This window comes from Microtus pennsylvanicus, chromosome 5, assembly GCF_037038515.1.
Source record: "Microtus pennsylvanicus isolate mMicPen1 chromosome 5, mMicPen1.hap1, whole genome shotgun sequence".
NCBI lineage: Eukaryota > Metazoa > Chordata > Mammalia > Rodentia > Cricetidae > Microtus > Microtus pennsylvanicus.
The window spans coordinates 25,549,667-25,570,149 of NC_134583.1; positions in this window are offsets into that span (position 1 = coordinate 25,549,667).

A 20,483-nucleotide genomic window follows, 5' to 3' on the forward strand; every position below is an offset into this window, starting at 1 on the left:
GCTACAGAAAGAAACCCTGTCTTGAGAGACATAAAGACACACACACACACACACACACACAAAGAGAGAGAGAGAGAGAGAGAGAGAGAGAGAGAGAGAAGAGAGAGAGAGAGAGAGAGGATATCTCACTATGTAGCCTTAGCTTACCTAAAACTTACTGTATAGATCTTGAACTCTCAGAAATCTGCCTGCTGCTGCCTCCCAAGTATTGGAATTATGGGTGTGCATCACCACACCCAACCTATATTTGATATTTTTGATGAAATCACATAAAATTGCATAACTGTGTAATAAGAATAGTATGCTTTTCAAATGGATTTTGGAAACACAAAATAATGTTCTCAGTCTCTTATAAATTTAAATATGTATGCAAATATAAAATACATATCCATAGAAGAAAAGGAAGATAGGTCTCCAAGAAAGAGAAGTTGAAGGAGATGAAACTCATATACAAATGTAGATAAAGGCAGGCATACATTATCAACTATGTATAGTTACAGGTATATATCAACTATGTATAGTTACAGGCATATATGGACTAAATATAGTTACAGGTAGATTTCCACTATGCATAGTTACAGGTATATATGTATTAGGCTGAGAGGTCCAGAAAGCAAGACTAAGTGAGCAGCGTAGGGCATCAGCATAAAAATATGCCAAGGGGTTTAGGGATGTTGCTTAGTTGGCAGTATGCACTAGATACTGAGCTTGATGTACAGCACCATACAAACTAAGAATGGCGGCAGGTAAAGTCATCCTCAGGACTCTCTGCCATAAGGTTGAAGAATCCTAAAGATAAGTGGTTCCTTCCCTGATGCCAAGGAGGCGAAGAAAAAGAAAAATGTCCAGTTTGGCTTGGTCATTCAAGTTTCCACCTGGACATCAGGCTCACACGACTCTGCCTTTCCCTAGTTCTCTTTGTAAGACTGATAGCAGAGCTCCCTATATTTCAGTCTTTTTCCTTCCATGTGGGTTGGATGGGGCTTACCACTCAAGTTTCCTAAGAGTTTGCTTGTCATCCAGTGTGGGTACCTAATAATTAGGAAAGAGTTTGTAGATCTTTAGGAAATTAATGGACAGGTGATTCTCAAGTGCTAGCTACACCCAGATAAATAAAATGACATTACAATGAGTCTGTAAGGGAGGTATGAAAAAAAAATAATAAATGCTAAGCCAGAAGTTAATGATGCCAGCATTTGATGACAGTTTGTCTGTACTCAGAGAGGAGGAAATTTACTAACCATATCATTCCAAATTCACAGATTGCTTGGGGTGGTCTTAGTAACAGAGAGATTTTGAATTATCATCATCATCATTATTACTGCGTGTGTGGCAGCGAACAATGTTGTGGAATCAGTTTTCTTTACCAGGATCCCAGGGATGGAACCAGGGTTGTCAAGCTTCAATGAAAAAGGACCGTATCTGCTGAACACTCTTTCTCTCCCAATAGTAGAAAATTTTGAAGAAGAGAACAGGTTTAAGAGGGGCTGGAGACGTGCCTTAGTGCATAAGAGTATTTGCTGCTCCTGCAGTTCAGTTCCCAGCACCATTTGGTGACTCCCACCCACTTGTAATTCCAGCTCTGGAGGATTCATCACCTTCTCCTGGCTTCTGGAAATGCAAGTATTTATATGTACATGTGCACTCTCTCACACACACACACTGAGGGGGGGAGGGAGAGAGAGATAATAAAATATTAATAAAGGAAAAAATTTCTAAGATTTACAAGAAAATACTTTGAACTTCTAAATTTAAGTAGAGCAAAGGTATATAGAATTCTTAAAGCAGATTCATTTTTTACAGTCCCAGTAACAGTTGATGCATAGCTGTTTGGCTATGCCCCTTAACCTTTCCAGGGAAAGATTTAATTTGCCCCCTACTACCCTTCCCTCTTCAATAATTTCTTTTGTCCTTAATAGAACACTCCAGAAATACATTCCCTGACTCATTGTTGACTTACAGACATTTTTAGATTGTTTGTTTTCTATGACAAGTTCTTCTGAGACTCACCTAGGAGCTGAGTGAGTCACAATTCTGTCCCTGGCATCTTCCAAAATAGATTGTTAAAATAGCTTCTGCACTGAGATACAATCCACACACCACATAATTCTCCCTTTAAAAATGCGCACCGTAAAAGTAGATGGTGTGTTGGCAGATTCGTGTAAACATCATTTCAATCAATTCTCCGACCGTCTTCCTCAGCCCCAGGAGAAACCCACATCCATTAGCCGTCATTCCTGCCTCCTTCTCAGTCAGCTCATTGTGACCCCTCATCTACTTCCTGTCTCCACAGAGTTACTTATTCTGGATATTTTATATAAATGGAATCAAGCAATACTCGCCCTTTTGTGCCTGTCTTCTCTCGCTCAGCAGTGTTCTCGAGGCCCAGCCATGTTAAAGCATGTATCAGCTCTCTATTCCCTTTATGGCTAATTAATATTTCATTGTATGGTTATGCTATTTTTTTTTATCAATTCAACAGTTAAGGAACATTGGGCTGTTTCCATCTTTTGGTTATTGCATTATCCAGACAAAATACTAGAGATTGACAAGGTGCCGGTGGGCAGGGTGTGGTAGCACGTGCCTTTAATCCCAGCACGAGGAGACACAGGCAGGTGAGTCTCTGTATATTTGTAGCCATTTGAGGCCAGTCTGGTCTACACATTGAGTTCTAGGCCTGCTAAGCCTGTAAACCGAGACGTTATCTTTTAAAAAATGAAAGTGTCTAGAGGAATAATTTTATCTCACTGTTTCCATGGTTTCATTCTGCGATCCCATGACCCCACACTTTGAGCCTTTGCATCAGCGAATTGCCGTAGACGCACACGTTGAGGGAAACCGCTCACACCGTGGAAGCTGAGAGGAAAAGAGGAAGACTGGAAAGGCTTGGGATGTCGCATCAGGGGCACACTCCCAATAATCTAACTTCACTCTAGGAGGTCCCGCATCTAAATGTTCTACCATTTTCCCATGGTGCCAAGCTGTGGACCAAGGTTACGACATGGACCTCGTGAGAAACTGTCAAACCCAAACAGCAACCTTAACCTTTGAATGAACATTTATTCCTGAGTCTTTTGTGGACAAATGTTTCCATTTCTCTTGGATTTGCATGTAAATTTCACACTACTACAGATTAGATTTTAATCTGAGTATGCTGGATACACTAGAGTGTGTGAGGGAGAGGGCAGCTGCAAATGCTTGGAAAGGGGGCTGGGAAGGAATCCATGGAGGGATGGAAGGGTACGTGGGCAGAGCTTAGTTCCCTCATTTTCCAATTTCTAAATCCTCCTCATAGAAAATGATAAATTGTCGACTTGACACAGGGTAGGGCCATTTGAGGAGGAAGTTACACCTGAAAGCTTGCCCAGATCAGACAGGCCTGTGGATATACTTGTGGGGAATTCTCTTGATTATTAATTGATGTAGGAATGCCCAGTCCGCTGTGGAGATGTGTGACACTGTTCCCTGGGCTGGTGGCGTGGACTGTATATGAAGCTTGCTCAGCATAAGTTTGGGATGAGCAAGCGGCAATGGCTTCTGCCTTCAAGTTCCTGCTTGAGTTCCGGATCTGACTTCCCTTAATAATGGGCTGAAACCTATAAGCAAAAGTAAACCCTGTCCTCCCCTAATTTGCATTTGGCCCATGGTATTTGTCACAGCAATAGTATGAAAATATATATATGAAGATCTTTGCATCATCATTTTGCATATGAGCAACTGAAAACCCAAAGAAAGAAAATTGCTTAACAAATTGTTAAGAATTAAGAAGACCTTAAAGACCAATGCTTCTAATTTTTAGTATGTATTCTTTTAAATAATCAGTATTGAATTAATATATTTAATATTCAGATGCATCTATTTAGAAAAATTTTAAATGTCAATAATCCTTTCTTATTTTTTCTTTTATCTAACATAGATTAATTTTTAATATAATACATTCTGATTTCTCCTCCCCTTTTCCCAGTTCCTGTTCATTTCCCCTCGGAACCTGAACCACACCCTTTCTGTCACTCGTTAGAAAACAAACACAGACTTGTGAGGAATAATAATAAAATAACATACAATAAGAAAAGATTAAAAACAAACTAATTAAAATAGGACGAAACAATCATACAAGAAAAAGACCCAAAGGAAAACACAAGAAATACATATAAATGCAGAGATACACACTTTCCTGTACACACACACAGGAATCCCATAAAAACATGAAGCCAGAGTCAAGAACATATCTGCAAAAGACCTGTAAGGCTAAAAACAAAACACCAGCAACAAACAAACATGACAATATTACGAAACAAAGAAGCTCCAAAGATACTACAGAGTTGTTTACGTGTTGGCCAACTGCTGCTGTTACAGAGTTCCAGACTACCAAGACCAAAACCTTAGATCTCAACAAAGCCAACAGCTGTTCCCCAGGTTGAGGACAGGATAGTTTGTTCAGTTGTGTATTTGTCTGAATGCCTCTAATTCTGGGAACATGTCTAAAGGGAGGGTCACTTACTGAGCTCTTGTCTGTTGCGTGAGCTTAGTCCTGGAGGATGTAAACCGACCCTCTGTATGATTGGGGGATTGCCAACTGTTAGGAGTCGAAGGCTTTGAACTGTGGAAGTCAGTTCCAGTTTAAGCAGTTTAATTTCTTTTATTTTTTATTTTTATTTATTTATTTGGTTTTTCAAGACAGGGTTTCTCTATATAACAGCCCTCACTGTCCTGGAACTAGTTCTTGCAGACCAGGCTGGTCTTGAACTTACAGAGATCTGCCTGGGATTAAAGGCATGCACCACCACTGCCCAGTGATGGTTTTGTTCTATGTGGTGGTGCCTTCCTCTTTTGTTCATTTTTTCACGATTTTCAGACTGATTGGACTGTCCTTCAACCTCATAGATACAGGTCCCTGGAAGAAACCACCGTTGTTTTTGCTAGTCTATTGTCCCTGGCTCTCTTCTTTGGCTGTCTCTACTGTTAAAGGCTTTTGCTTTTTCCAGTAACTGTGACCTAGTCATCCCTTCAAACTCCTCCAGTTTCTGTAGCTTCTGTGAATGCCTGGAGCTGACAGAATCACAAAGGCAATATTGATAGCCTACTGGACTGCTGGTCTGAATCAATTGAGGTATATTCTCAGTAAACACATTGGCGCCTCTCCAGGAACACAGCAGGGGACTCCTAACTAATTTGAATAATTACAGACACTTTAGAGTAATTAGCTGGTCTCTAGCAGGTGCTCTCATTCTGGTCAGTAGGGCCTGGCCACCAGCTTCAAGTCCCCTAACTTGGTTGGTGTCTGGGTCCCACATGGGTTGAGTCAAGGACAAGATATGCTCAACCCTGTCATCTGATCCTCCCAAGTCACCCATGGGTCCACTACAGCCTTCTGGATCTCAGCAGCAAAGGAGGGTTCCCCTCATTCAACATCCTTGCCAGCATGAGCTGTCACTTGTCTTATTGATCTCAGCAATTCTGACAGATGTAAGATGAAGTCTCAAAGGAGTTTTGATTTGCATTCCCCTGATGGCTAAGGATGTTGAACATTTATTTCTTGACCATTTGAGTTTCTTTTGAGAATGATCTATTACATCTGTAATCCATGTTTAAATTGGGTTAGCTGTGTTCTTAATATCTAGTTTTTTGAGTTCTTTATATATTTTGGATATTAACTCTCTATCAGATATATACTTGTTAAATAACTTTTCCCACCTGAAGGCAGCCACTTTGTCCAAATGATGGCAGTCCTTTGTTGTGTAGCTGATTAATTGTCTGTCTTAGTGCCTGTGCTGCTACGGTCCTGTTCAGGACATTGTCTACCATGATGATGAGTTCAAAGTGATTTTCTGCTTTCTCTTCTGTCAGCTTCATTGTATCAAGTTTTATATTGAAGTCTGTGATCCATTTGGAGCTGAGTTTTGTGCAAGGTGATAAGTATGGAACTGTATGGATTCTTCTACATGCAACTGTACAGTTTGACCAACACCATTTCTTGAAGATCTTTTTCTTCAGTATATAGTTCTGAATTCTTTATTTAAAAAAAACCCTCAAGTGTCTATAGATGTGTGAATTTATGTCTGGGTCTTCAATTATTATCCATCGATCAACATATCAGCTTTGTGCCAATACCCTACTGTCTTATTACTACAGCTCATAGTACAAATTGAGATTAGAGATGGGATACTTCCAGTGGATCTTTAATATTTTGTATTGTTTTTAGCTATCCTGGGCTTTTTGTGATTCTGTATAAAGCTAAAAATTATCTTTTCAAGATCTGTGAAGAATTGTGTTGGTGTTTTTAAGGAAATTGCTTTGAATCTGTAGATTGCTTTTGGTAGGATGGCCATTTTTGTTTGTTTGCTTGCTTTTTGTTTTTATTCTTTTTTATTACTTTAAAAAAATACCAAATCCAAATTTCCACTTCCTCCCCTCTCCCCCCTCCCCTCTCACTCCTTCCACACACCTTTCCCCTCACCCCCCTCCAATCTTAAGAGAGGCTAAGGCACCCTGCCCTGTGGAAAGTCCAAGGCCCTCCCCACTACATCTAGGTTGACCAAGGTATACATTTAAAGAGAATAGGATCCCAAAAAGCCAGTACATGCAGTAGAGACAAATCCCAGTGCCATTGTCATTGGCCACAAAGTCTGCCCCAACTGTCAGCTATATTCACAGGGACTAGTTTGATCCCATGATTGTTCATTCCCAGTCCAATTTGAGATGGTGAGCTCCCATTAGCTCAGGCACATTGTCTCAGTGGGTGAATCCTTCATGGTCTTGACCTCCTTGTTCATAACATCACTTCTTCCACTCTTCAACTGGACCTTGGGAGCTCATCATCAGTCTGACTACAGGGAAAGGCCAGTTCAAGCACTCTCTTCTCTATTGCTTAGGGTCTTAGCTGGGGTCATCCTTGTGGATTCCTGGGAATTTTTCTAGAGCCAGGTTTCTCCCTAACCCCCAAAAGGCTCCCTCAATCAAGATAGCTCTTTCCTTGCTCTCATATCTGTCCTTCCTCCATCTCAACTATTCTATTCCCTCAAGCTCTCCCCAACCTTCCCCATCTCCCCTCCTCTTCCCCTTCTCTCCTTCCCTCTACTGCCCCCAACCCCATGCTCCCAAATTTTGTCAGACGATCTTGTCTGCTTCCAATTTCCAGGTGGATCTATATATGTTTTTCTTTAGGTTCACCTTATTAGTTAGCATCTCTAGGATCATGAACTATAAGCTCAATGTCCTTTGTTTATGGCTAGAATCCACTAATGAACAAGTACATATCATATTCATTTTGGGGAGTCTGGTTTACCTCACTCAGTATAGTGTTTTCTAATTCCATCCATTTGCATGCAAAATTCAAGATGTCATTGTTTTTTACCACTGAGTAGTACTCTAATGTGTAGATGTGCCATAATTTCTTTATCCATTCTTTTGTTAAGGGGCACCTAGGTTGTTTCCAAATCTGGCTATTACAAATAGTTCTACTATGAACATAGTTAAACATGCTTTTGTAGTGTGATTGAGCATCTTTTGAGTATATGCCCAAGAGTGGTATTGTTGGATCCTGAGGTAGGTTGATTCCCAATATTCTGAGAAACCGCCACAGTGATTTCCAAAGTGGTTGCACAAGTTTGCATTCCCTCCAGCAATGGAGTGTTCCCCTTACTCCACATATTCTCCAGCATAAGCTATTATTAGTGTTTTTGATTTTAGCCATTCTGACAGGTGTAAGATGGTATCTCAAAGTTGTTTTGATTTGCATTCCCCTGATAGCTAATGAAGTTGAACATGTTCTTTAAGTATTTTTTGACCATTTGAAATTCTTCCGTTGAGAAGTCTCTGTTTAGTTCAGTTCACCATTTTTTAATTGGGTTATTTAGATTTTTAATGTCTAATATCTTGAGTTCTTTATATATTTTGGAGATCAGTTTTTTGTCTGATGTGCGGTTGGTGAAGATCTTCTCCCATTCAGTAGGTTGCCTTTTTGTCTTATTGACTGTGTCCTTTACTTTATAGAAGCTTCTCAGTTTCAGGAGGTCTCCCATGCTCTTGGATAGGAAGAATCAACATAGTAAAAATGGCTATCCTACCAAAAGCAATCTATGCATTCAATGCAATCCCCATCAAAATCCCAGCACAATTCTTCACAGACCTTGAATAAGCAATAATCAACTTCATATGGGGGAAAAAAACAGAATAGGAAAACAATTTTATACAATAAAGAAACTTCTGGAGTCATTACCATCCCTGACATCAAACTCTATTACAAAGCTACAGTACTGAAAACAGTTTGGTATTGGCATAAAAACAGAGATGTCAACCTATTGACTAGAATAGAAGACCTGATATTAACCCACAACCCTATGAATACCTGATTTTCTACAAGGGAGCTAAAAGTATACAATGGAAGGAAGAAAGAAAGCATCTTCAACAAATGGTGCTGGCATAACTGGATGTCAACCTGTAGAAGAATGAAAATAGATCCAATCTATCACCATTCACAAAACTCATGTCCAAATGGATTAAAGACGTCAATATAAACCTGACCACACTGAACCTGATAGAGGAGAAAGTGGGAAGTAGCCTACAACACATGGGCACAGGAGACCACTTCCTAAGTATAACCCCAGTAGCAGAGACAATAAAGATGGCCATTTTTCCTATGTTAATCCTATTGGTCCATGAGCATGGAAAATCAGTCCATCCTCTAAAGTCTTCTTCCACTTCTTTCTTTAGTGTCTTAAAGTTTTATCGAACATGTCTTTCACTTGCTAGGTTAGAGTTATGTCAAGACATATGATTTTTTAAGGCTATTGTGAAAGGTGTTGCTTTTCTGAATTATTTCTCAGAACATTTGCCATTTGTATATAGGAAGCCTGATTTTTGTGAGTTAAGTTTGTATCCAGCTACTCTGTTGGAAGTGTTTATCAACTGTAAGACTTTTCTGGGGGAGTTTTTAGGAACAGTTATTCTATTGTCATATAATTTGCAAATAAGGATTCTTTGATTTCTTCCTTTCCTAATGTATCCTCTTAATCTCCTTCAGTTGTCTTATTTCTCTAGCTAGGATTTCAAGCACTATTTTGAATATGTATGGAGAAAGTGGATAACTTTATTTTGTTCTTGATTTTAGCAAAATTGCTTTGAGATTCTCTTCATTTAAGAAGATGGTAACTGTAGGCTTGCATAAACTGCCATTATTGTGTTAAGGTATGTCCCTTATATTGCTAGTCTCTCTAGGACTCTTACTCATGAAGGGATGTTGGATTATGTCAAAGGCCTTTTGTGCATCTACTGAATAATGTTGTTGTTTGTTTTAGTTTGTTTGTGGGGTAGATTACATCCATTAAGTTATATTACTGAACCATGCCTGCATCTCTGAAATCTACTTGATGGTAGAGGATCTTTATGATGTGTTCTTGGATTCAAGTTTGTAAGTATTTTATTGGGAATTTTTCTAACTGTGTTCATAAGGGAAATCAGTCTGTAATTCTTTCTTTGTTGGGTCTTCATGTGGTTTGGTTTGAAGTTTATTTGGATAGATACTAAAATGGCTACACAGTCTTCATTCTTTTTTTAAGATATTTATTTATTATGTATGCAATAATCTTCGTGCATGTGTTCCTACAGGCCAGAAGTTGGCATCATATCTTATTACAGGTGGTTGCTGTTCTAATAAGATTTACTCCTTGTGTTGTCTTGCATATGGTTAACCTCTTTAGGTTGAAGTTTTCCTTTAGCACCTTTTATATAATTGGATCTATAAATAAATACTACTTGAATTTGTCCTTATCATAAAATGTCTTGTTTTCCATCTATTGTGAGTGAGAATTTTGCTGGGTGTAATAGTGTGGACTGTCATCTGCAATCTCTTAGAGTTTGTAAAACATCTGTCGAGGACCTTCTGAATTTTAGAGTCTACTGAAAAGTTATTCTGATAGGTCTTTCTTTATATGTAATTTGTTCTTTGTACCTTGCAGTTTTTAATATTCTTTCTTGTTTTGTACAGTTAGTGTTTTGATTATTGTATGCCAAGGGTTTCTTTTAAAAGTCTAGTCTATTTGGCGTTCTTCAGTATGCTTCTTGTACTTTAATAGGCATCTCCTTCTTGAGGCTAGATAAATCTTCTATGATGTTGAAAATATCTTCTGTGCCTTTGATCTGGGTTTCTTCTCTTTTCTCTATTCCTATTATTCTTAGATTTATGGTCTTTTCATGGTGTCTTAAGTTTCTTGGAAGTCTTTTGCATGATTTTTTTTAAGATTTAGCATTTTCTTTAACTGAGGTACCTATTTCTTCTATTATGACTCCAATGATTGAGATTCTATCTTCCATCGCTTGTGCTCTGTTGGTGAAGCTTGCCTCTGTGATTCCTGTTCGAGTTCCTAAAGTTTTCCTTGACAGAAATCTCTCAGTTTGGGATTTTCATTGTTAGTTATATTTCTATTTTCATGTCTTAAAGTGATTTCTTCATTTTCTTCCTCTGTTTTTTCATTGATTTCTTTAGTGGATTTATTTATTTCCTTTTTAAAGACCTCTAACATATTTATGAAGGCTATTTTGAAGTCTTTGTCTTGTGCTTTAGCTATATTTGGCTTTAGTGGTCCTACTGCTATAGCAGGGTTGCAGTGCTTTAGAGGAGTCCTATTGTCCTGGCTGTTTGGATTGTGTTTTAAACTGGTGTCTAGGCACATAGGTTTGGGACAATTGCAATTCTAGCTGCTAAAACCTGGTCTTGTCTTTGTCGGGTGGGTGTTTTGTTTCTTGGTTTTTGTTGCCCTCTCTGGTAGGGAAGAATATGGTAGTTGTGGATCATCTGGCAGGGGATGCCTCTTAGATCCTGCCAATTGTAGCCTCTGGGCATGCTGGAAAGAACGGTTTCTTAGCTCTATTTCTTAGAGCTGACATGTAGAGATGGAAATAAGCTAGAGGGGGTCTAAGGAGGGAGGAAAGGATGACATGCCACCAGGAACTGCTTAGTCCCCTGGTAACAGGAACAGAGAAGGATTGGGGGCCACAGGGGGTGATCTGCCACATTGCTGAGCATGAGACTGAGAAATTAGATTTGGAGGAGCGGCGGGAGACAGATCTATGATCACCTACCTACTTTGCTCCCTTTGTATTTGCTTAAGTTTAGGGTGAACTAAGAATTTATTTCCGCAGGAGCACCAATACCTCTTGCTGTTTATCCAGCCTCCTGTCCTTTTCCATGGGCTAAGTGGAAAGCATTACCTAAGTACCATATTTAATTTTGAAAACAATCTCACTTTACAAATGAGGAAACAAGTTTTTCTTAAGAATTACATCATTTTATACATAATGAAGAAGAAACTCGAAGCCTGAAATGTGTCATTCTATCCAATGCTTCTTAAGTATTTTGTTCTAAGGATAAAAGTTGGGGAAACATATTCTGCCCATTCTCTCTGTCCTCTTAATCCAAACTGTTGCTCCATAGACTATAATTTTTTAACTTTCATTAATTTTTTGTAGATTTCACATCATGCATTCTGTTCCCACTTATCTCCCCTCTGCCCTTGCAATCTTCCCCTCCCAAATCAAAAATAAGAACTAAACAATTCCAATTATAAGAATCAGAACAGAACAAAACAAAATCAAAAAAACAAAAGAGGAGAGGGAGAAGAATCTTGTAGAAGCTGTAGTGTGGCCCATTGAGATACAGTTTACCCTGAAGCCCATTCACCTTTACTTGCAAGGGCTCATTGCCATGAGTCATTGGTCTGGCTCAAGGTCTCTGGCTTCTGCTCCACCACTGGCAATGGGCTCTCACTTGGGCTCCTCTTGGATATCCTGTTGTCCTCTCTCATGGAGATCCTGCTGTTTTGGGTGTGTACGTGTGTTCCCTTCACACGCTCCAACAGTTCATAGATTTGGTCAATGTTGGGGTAGGCCAACTCTTAGCCCTGGTTCTGGGCCTGGGTGATAGCTGAGTTGGTCGGCCCTCAAGTTCAGCCAATGCAGCCTGCAGCAACAAGTGAGATTATAAGCTTTTAACAACCTGGAAGTGCAGTATTTGTAAACTAGGAACATCTTACATACAAATTTATAAAAACACTAAATGAAAATAAGAAATCAATTCATTTCTAAATAAAATATTATATATCTTTCTCCAAATTTATCAAACTAAGTGACATTTTCCCTTTAAACCCAGATAGGGTTAATTGCTGGCAACTGTTAGCAATTAAGGTGTGCTGTCTTGAGAAGAATATGCAAGGCTGAGACAGGTTCACAAAACTGAGCTTTCCAATTCATGAAGTAGGGGCACAGGGCCTGCATCTGTCTTCCCAAAGTTCTTTTCAAAACTCCCACATCAAACTAAGGGCAGTAGAATCTGGTTATGTGCACACTTCCTCTGAAGGTTATTTTTCTGTAGATATGACCACTTTTGTGTGCATTTGTGTGGGAGGGATGGGAAGAACAGAAGTCAACATTGCATGACTTCGTCAATTGCTCTCCACCTTGTGTTTTGAGACAGTGTCCTTCACCAAACCTGAAGCATAGCAATCTGGCAAGTCTGGCTGGCCAGCAAGCCCCAGCGACTCTCTTCTCTCCATCTGCCCAGTGTTAAGATTACAAGCTGCTATGCCCCTCCGCCCTCCCCCGCCATCCTCTCTTCCCTTTGTTGAATTGAGTGCTGAGGATCCTAACCCAAGTCTTCATGCTTGTACAGCAAGCCCTTTACTCACCAAGACATTGCCCCAGCCCCATGATAGCTCGTGGGTTTTGTTGTTGTTGCTGTTTTTACTATAAAAAGGAGCTTTTATTGTCTCATATAGTGTATATGGTAGTTAAGTAAAGAGAGACAACAGAAAATCAAGGGCTGGAAGCATTTGCTTTGCATCGGATGAGAGATGTCACTAGCACACTTGAATTCAACGGTGGCCAATAAGAAGAGTAACTGCAACAGAGGGGGGCCTCTCTGGACACAGCTGGGTGGTCAAAGGAAGTCCATCAACTAGTATACTGACCATATTTTCCAGGTTGAAATCATAACATAGGATCCCATAATAATTTTTTAAGCAAACAACTAAATTTATTGGTAGAAAGGCATTTTGCAAAGATATTAAAATTAAGAAGCATTCAAGGAATTTTAATATGAATCACCTTTACTAAAAAGATATACAACTCTAGTACATTCTATTTGGGAACGATCCCAGAAAATAGAAGAGCGCTGATTTAAAGACCAGGAAGAGAAGTCTGCAGTTGCTACTCTCTGACTTGTGCACAGGAAAGTCCTTACCGTCCTGCCAGCTCCATAGAATAGCCTGGAATGTGTGCACCTCCCGTGGCTTCTGGCTGAAATCCAGAGGCAGGGGAAGGACTGTTCAAGCCAAAAAGAAACATACATTTCACTCCAGAATGAGCTAGTTTCAGAAACAAAGTGTTTCTAGAAGCAAGCAGAAATCACTCCTTGCATTAGCTATGATGTCAGGATCATTTACATGGAAATTCTAGGCTCACACCCTCTTGGCTGAGATGCGCCCCCCCTCCCACCCGCTTCTAATCATTTTTTTGCTCTCCAGTGGAGGGCTTAGTTTGGGTTTAGTGTTCTCTGATGAGTTAGGCAACCTGTTGTTTTCATGAGTGGTCTGGGAATTCTTCAGTGGAGTACGAATTCTTCCAAATTCCAGGCCTATTGTCCTTGCCTATGACCTTTAGCCCCAGTTTAAGACTTTTCATAGTCTCCCGCGTTTAGCTGCGGGACACTCTGCCAAGCCCAATGCTACAAAGCCTTTTGAGCTTTGGCATCAATGTTCAGCCGTATCCCTGGATGAATGTTTGCTGTTTTTTCCATAACTAATAGTCATGAGGGTCAGCATATTTATTGAGACCCGAAGGCAAACCCTTACTTCAGTGTCCATCAGTAATGTGATATTTGTGTTTAAAGGTCAAATCAACCTTTCTGGCTCTTTCGTCTGTTCCTTCTCTTCTTTTAGACTACATCGAAATCATAATGCTGGATTTCTGACGTCACTCTCAGTTGTTTCCAGATGGTTTCTCAGCCTGATCAAAAAGAAGATGAGGCCAGCGTATGTGAGTGGAAACCTAGATCTTCAAACAGAAAGAGGGTTCGGGGAAAAAAAGTATAATAATGTGGAGATCACAAAACAACCATAGGTAAAGTAAATTGCCTTTTCCCTCTGCTTAAAAACAGTCTTTGATCAATTGTGCCAATGTGTAAAAATTTGAGCTCTAAAGAAGCCAGACAGGCTTCTAAAACCCAAACATCAAAAGCTTTGCTTCCATTAGAGAAATTTAAAGCCATGATACTTTGAATGGATTTGAAATTCACTAAAATCAGTTCTAATAATAACCTTCACAGGCAGAAAGGCAAAGAACAGTAGGTTACGTGGCTTCATGCTACCATTTTCTCTGGTACATTAGTTTTCCAAAGATGGCATTTTGCCTTGTACCAAATAAGAGGGCAAAGGTTACCAAATGCAAGCCTGAGGAAGCCAGAAACCAGAACAGACCTCACAATGGAAGGGGAAATCCAAGCTGTCAGCTCTGAATGGGGAGAAATTGTATGTGTGAAATTGACAACCACCAGCAGCCTGGCACCTTCAGAGAGGCCAGGAAATTAACTCCACCGGGTTCCTACTTACTGTATTAGAGCTACTGTTCTGTCAAGATTTATTCAAGATCCACGTCTAGAAATCTCCAGGCCCTTGATTTGCATTGGCGATGTCCGTTTTTATTTGGAAAGCCTTCTAAACAAATAAGGGATCAATGAAAATGATTTTTAGGGATACAGAAATAAATATAAAAAATATAACTACATCTTAAGAACCGTTAGCAATAGACACATCTGTCTTCTCACACATTGCTTTACAAGCTGGGAGCCAATCTGTGTGTATCATTTCGGTGTTTGCATTTCTGCTAATACTATGTAAATTTTTGGTCAGGGGAAGTTAGCCGGAGCCCGGGGACAGCAGAGAAAGATAATAGAAAAAGATGGTGAGCAGTGCACCTGGGAGAGACGGCAGCACAGATCCATCAACCATCCATTGTTCTACCACAACGGGAAAGAAACTGAACTCAGACACACGCCAATAGGAGACGTGCCGAGGAAAGAGCCACAAAGCAGTTCTCTTCTCAATGGGCTTATGGAGGAACAAACCTAACCCAAGGAAATAATAATAATAATAATAAACCCAACTGTACAATGAAAATTGTAAAACCCTGAAGAAATGACAGAAGATGCTAGCAGACATGCCTCCCAATCATGTGGAGACATAATATTGTTAAAGGCCAAATTAGCAAAAATCATCTGCAGATTCATTGTAATCTCCAAAGTTCTAATGACATTGCTCACAGGAATAGAAAAAAAAATCCCAAACTCATATATAACCCCAAAAGTCCTCTAGCAGCCAAAGCAATCCCAAATCAAAAGGACAATGTCAGAAACCCACAGTATCGACTCTGCCACAAAACCATAGTCACAAAACAGCGTGCCACTGGCACAAAATGTAACAAAGTGGAGCCCATGCGAGACCTATCAGTAAGCTCACACAGCTACAGCCATCTCGTTCTGGACAAAGGGGTCAGAAGCGTGCACTGGATAAAGATCTCGCTACAAATGGGTCTAGAAAACCAGGATTTCCTCTCATAGGAATCAACTAAATCCCCATCTCTCACTCCTGGAGTAGATCAAAGTCCCTAATAAAGAATGGAAACTTTGAAACCAGGAATATTCCAAGATACAGGTGCAGGCACGGACTTTTCAAATAGCCATCAGTTGCTTAAGAAGTGATAGTGAGAATTCGGAGATGAAATTGCATTAAATCAAATGCTTTCATGCCACAAAAGAAACAGCAGAATGAACAAACAGCCTGCAGAATGGCGGGGGAAAGTGCCAGCTACTCATCTAGCAGAGGACAATATGCAGAATACATGAAGAATTTGAAAACTTAAAAACAAAAATAATATGCATTTTAGCCAATTAGCAAGCAAATAAATTGAACAAGCATGTTTTAAACAAAGTTCAAATGGTCAAGCAATATGCAAAAAAAAAATGTTCAACATCTTCAGCCATCAGAGCAGCAGCAACTGAAACTCCACTAAAATCCGGCCATGCAGAATAGATTATTACCAAGAAAACATTAAACGACACACAGATGCTGCCAAAGGCACAGAGAACAAGGACCATAAATTAGGTCTCTCACCATGAAAATCAATATGGACGCTCCTGAAAAGACAATTCAAACTAGGACTGTGAGATGGCAAAATTATTGAAATTGTGGCACTTCTGGCAAAAGCCAACAACTTGAGTCTGATCCCTAAGCAGAAGGAGAGAACCAAGTCCCGCAGGTCGTCGTCTGAGTTTACACATTTGTAAACAATCATATTTGTTTATTACATAACTGTTTGACTGTTTCCTTACAACAGCAGCTACCATTGGGCTGACTGTATCAACTTCAGGTAAATACACAAAGAAACCAAAGTTTGAGAACACCAGGGATCACTGCTTACTCAAGACTATTGCAGCATCATTCCAAGGTCTTAGGCTCAGTCCCTATGTCCGTCAAGTTTGAATGCATTAAGGAAAATGAAACTTACATACTCAATGAATGCAATATGATTCGGTCGTAAAAAAAACATACTAATTGCAGGAAAAGGATGGAGCTGATGGTGTTCACTGAAATAAAGACAAATACCACAGATATGTCTTCTATCAGATACTGAATATTTTAGCCAGGTCTCCGGTATTCAAGGCTGACCAAGGATGAACTGAATTTTTTTCTCCCTCCATCTGTCAAGTGCTGTAATTATAAGCATGTACCACCATGCCTAGGGGATAATTCACTGAAGATCCAGTCCAGGGCTTCATGCATGCTGAGCAAGCATGCAACCAAGGAAGCCATGGACCCAGTCTTTTTTTTTTTTCATCTATTCAGTCCTGGCTGGCCAGGAATTTGTAACCATCTTCCTGCCTCTGCGTCCCAGTCTTGAGATTACAGTTGTGTGTCACCATACCTAGTTTCAACCCTTACTGTAGAGAATTTTATTATCCCTAGTGTTTTGTTATAGCAAAATGCATACATTAATATAATAACAAAATAAGAAAGAAAGAAGAAGGATTGTAGAGAGGGCTCTGCTGTTAAGAGCTGTGCAGGACCCCAGTTCTTTTCCCAACACCCACAAACCCAGCTCCAGAAGAACCTAAGGTCTCTGAAGGCTTTTACACCCCCTGTACACTCCCCCCCACACACAAACACAATTAAAAATAAACTAAATGTTAAAATACAATGGCAGAAGGGAAATCAGTAAACAGAACTAAGGAAACTGAGAAAAGGATTCTAGGAATATTGATGCTCACGTGACGCTCAGTGACCAGCATAGTTGCCATTCTTGACATTGCTGTTTGATTAAAAGTGAGACCCCAGCCCTCTTACACCCCTATATCCAAGGAGTCTGGGATGGTTGGAAGGATCATCCCAGCCCCTGACATTCATCCTTGGGGTTCCAGTGGAGTGCCAATGGAGCAGAAAGCTCCATCTCAAGCCCCCTTCCCATGGGAGCTGTGTTGGTCGGGACTCCACCTCCAGAAAAGCCCACCAAGTGCTGACCCCTCCCCAGGGAGGGTCATGAGCATTCCCACAGGCTATTTAGGCTGCCACTGAGAAAAATAACAGGTGGTCTTTGGATTTTGTGTGGGCCCCCCCCCTTCTGTTTCTCTCTCTCTTTTCCCTCCATGCCTTTCCCTCCACCCAGAAGCACCGCGGTAAACGTGGGCATTGATTCAGTTGAATTTGGTCTGATTGGAATTATTTGAGTTGGCGGAGAGGCTCATCTTAAGATAATTCCTAACAATTGTGACTTCTAAAACTTTTCTAAGTTTCTCATGCCCAAAAGAAATGTGTTTGCCCAGAACTACCCCTGAGCAAAGTCCCCATTGCCTATCCTTCCACCCAGACTACTGACTTATATCATACAACAAGTAGCTTTAATCTGTGTTTTGCTCCTGAACTCACAGATCGTCTTTTTCATATCTCTCTCCCTTCCGAGTTCAAAAAAAAAGTTAAATGTTTTATATTCTATTGAACTAGGTAAAATAAAGTCATTTTCATGCCATTGTGGGGTGGGTTTTGAGCATATCCCCTCATTTCCCATCCTTGGCGGGTCCCAAATGGTCCCTGTGCCCCTCACACCCTTCACTCCGCAGCATGGACCCCTGGATTCAGGCTTTCATCCCCGAAACACTCAATGTTTGTGGCAGCAGTCTCTCTGGACGCATCACGTACAGTATGCTCATCTTACCTTTCCTCAAGCCGCAGCACATCCATGCAGAAAGGATCTGGGAAGTCATCAACTGTCTTGCCCTATGAAGAGAGGATGCGAGAGCCAACAGAAACCTCTGCCTGCTGATTCCACAACTTCCTTGATTGTCAGGACATGGTAAACAGGGCTGCAGAGATGGCTCACTGGTTAGAGCAATGGTTGCTCTTTCCGAAAGTCTGGGTTCAACACCCCTACACCCACATGGCGGCTTAGAAATGTAATTCCAGTTCCAGAGAATCCATATAGCTCTCTGGCATACATGGGCGGCATAAAGCATGCATACATGCACCTGTATACATGCAAGCAGACACTCATATTCATAAATAAAAATTTAAGTTAAAAAATTAAAGATATAGCCGGGTGGTGGTGGCACACACCTTTAATCCCAGCACTCAGGAGGCAGAGGCAGGCGGATCTCTGTGAGTTCGAGGCCAGCCTGGTCTACAAAGGGAGTTCCAGGACAGGCTCCAAAGCTACAGAGAAACCCTGTCTCGAAAAACCAAAAAAAAAAAAAAATTAAAGATATGATAAAGTAAGAAGTAAATTTGGATATAATCGTGGCCACCCTCATGGCCTGTGAGGAGGGCCGTTCTCATGGCAAAAAAAAAAAAAAAAAAAAAAAAGACCAAATATAAATATAACTCACTGACTCTCAGCATCCCACTACAGGGACCTCAAACAAAACTCACAGCAGAAGAACTATCCATCAATATTTATATCTCTCTGTATCTTACTATGTAGCCTAAGCTGGTCTTGAGCTTGCTCTCCTCCTGCCTCAGACTTTGGGTACTGAGCATATAAGCACATACATCACATCTAGATAGAGTTGGAGTTTTCAGAGCCAAACCCTGTCTTCCTGACCTTACTCAGTGTGACATCAAACAAAGGAAAGTATTCCCCTCAAACTGAGACTCCCTGGCTGATACCTGGTGAAGATGGAAGATAGACTTTGATAATAAATGAGGGGAGAGGTCTTTGAGAGCTTGGGAGAGCAGCCCTAGGGCAAAGTGAATGGGAAACATTTCGATGTCGGGAAAACAAAACTCAGATGTGCAAAGTAACCCACTCAGTATCACTTCAAGACTAAGAACAGAAATAAGACTAAGATGACCTATTTCCCAGAGGAATACTCTCTTCTCTCCCATGGGTCTCACACCCTGCTCTCCTAAGTAGTGCAATGCTCTCTGAAGAGTAACATTTGAAACCCATGGAAGGAACAGAATCACTCTCTGCAGCGCTCTGAGTCCCACTAATCTTGGGGCTGAGATCACTGTTCTCAAGCCTCTGACCTCATGATCCTCAGAACTTCCCCACATATGGATACCATGGGTATCCCTTGTTGTACAAACTACTGAACCTAAAACAGTGATACCCAGTGTGGCCCCCAGTAAGAGCACGGTCTCAGGAGAGGAGATAATGGTGTCCCAGTACTTGACCATTTTGCCATCACCAGTAACACAATGGAGGTTTGAATGATGTTGGAATGCAGCGAAAGAAAGCATTATTGCCTCTTCATAAGCAGAGAAAATATTCCTGTAGGTGGCATCTGAGTGGGGATTTGAAGCACCAAATGGAAGCTCTCCTGATAGGTGGTAGGATGGGCATGTGCCGTTGCACCATCCTCAGAATACTGGGTATCCCAGAACCTGGAATCAGGGATGCAGTAAATGGCCTTCCTGGGAGGAAGGAATACATTCTAAAGAGACTCTTGTGCCCCTCTCTTTGGCTATCAGACTATTAAAACAACAACCCCCAAGAAACTGGGCCTTCCACAAGAATCTTCTGCTTGGCGAATGAATGAAACTAGGAAAAAACTCATCTTGAGTGAGGTAACCCAGACCCAGAAAAGACAAACATGATAGGTACTCACTTTTAAGTGGATATTAGCCATAAAGCAAAGGACAACCGTGGACTGTACTACAGATCCAGGGAAGCTAGGCAGCAAGGAGGGCCCAAGAACTGACGCATGGATCTTCCTAGGTAGGGGAAATGGAGGGAAGTTCCTGGTTGGACTGGGACGGGGAGGTATGGGAGCGTGAGGGACCAGGTTGGGGGTCTGGGCAGAGGAGGAGAGTGCTAAGAGAAAAGACTGAAAAGGGGTCTCTGCCCTTCTATGAGTCTACAAGGATGGCCCTAGTTAAGTCTCCTGGCAGCAATGGATACATAGCTTGAACTGGCCATGCCCTGTTATCGAACTGGTGACTACC